This window comes from Tupaia chinensis, unplaced genomic scaffold (genome assembly GCF_000334495.1).
Source record: "Tupaia chinensis unplaced genomic scaffold, TupChi_1.0 Scaffold147282_1, whole genome shotgun sequence".
NCBI lineage: Eukaryota > Metazoa > Chordata > Mammalia > Scandentia > Tupaiidae > Tupaia > Tupaia belangeri.
In genome coordinates this window covers 2,822,457-2,823,231 of record NW_006207133.1, presented here as the reverse complement: position 1 = coordinate 2,823,231, position 775 = coordinate 2,822,457, and positions in this window count along the sequence as shown.

The window sequence follows — 775 nt, the reverse complement described above, 5'->3', positions numbered from 1 at the left end:
TGTTCTCTGTGTGAAAGAGTAAAGAGGATCTCCTGGCAGATGTGGCATTTTGTGGGTTTGAAGTGAGTTCAGCCCCCACTCAGTTCCTCAGTGGCACACCCAAGTCCCCAGGCCTGGAGTTCCTCTCCTTCCTCCCTATTCTCCAGCTCCTATGTCTAGGGCAGGGCTCTGATGCCTCTTCGCTCCTGCGTTGCCCCTGGAGGTGGGGAAGGGGCGGGGAGGGTGCAGTGTTCATGTGATGCCTGAGAACTCCAGGCCAGCTGAGGAGGCTGGCGCAGGCCCCGGGATGCTAGGCCGCACTGGGCACTGACGTGTGCCCTGCAGTGGACAGCAGCTGAGTGCACCAAAATAGCCCAGCCCTTTAAAAGCAAGCAGGTCACAAAGCAGAGTGGCGAGAGGAGGAAGAAAATGGTTTTAACCATATATGTGGATATATATATATATATATGAGAGAGAGAGAGAGAGAGAGAGAGAGAGAGCTGAGCCTTTATCTGTTATTTTGCTTAATCTTAACAATGAGGGAGAGTGAGACTTGGCGAGCTGAGTATCTCATTATTTCAACTCTTGAGATGGGTGAAACTGAGAGGACTTGTGGTTTACCAATGATCACTTAGCAAAGAAGTGCTAAGTTTGAAGCACTGGTCTGTCGGACTTCAAAGGTCCTGATTCTTATCATCTAACCCCCTGCCTCTCCTACCAGCCCATTGGTTAATTGATTAACTGAGGCAGCCCTAGGACCTCTCTAGGCCATAGTTTACTCATCTGTAAAGTGCCA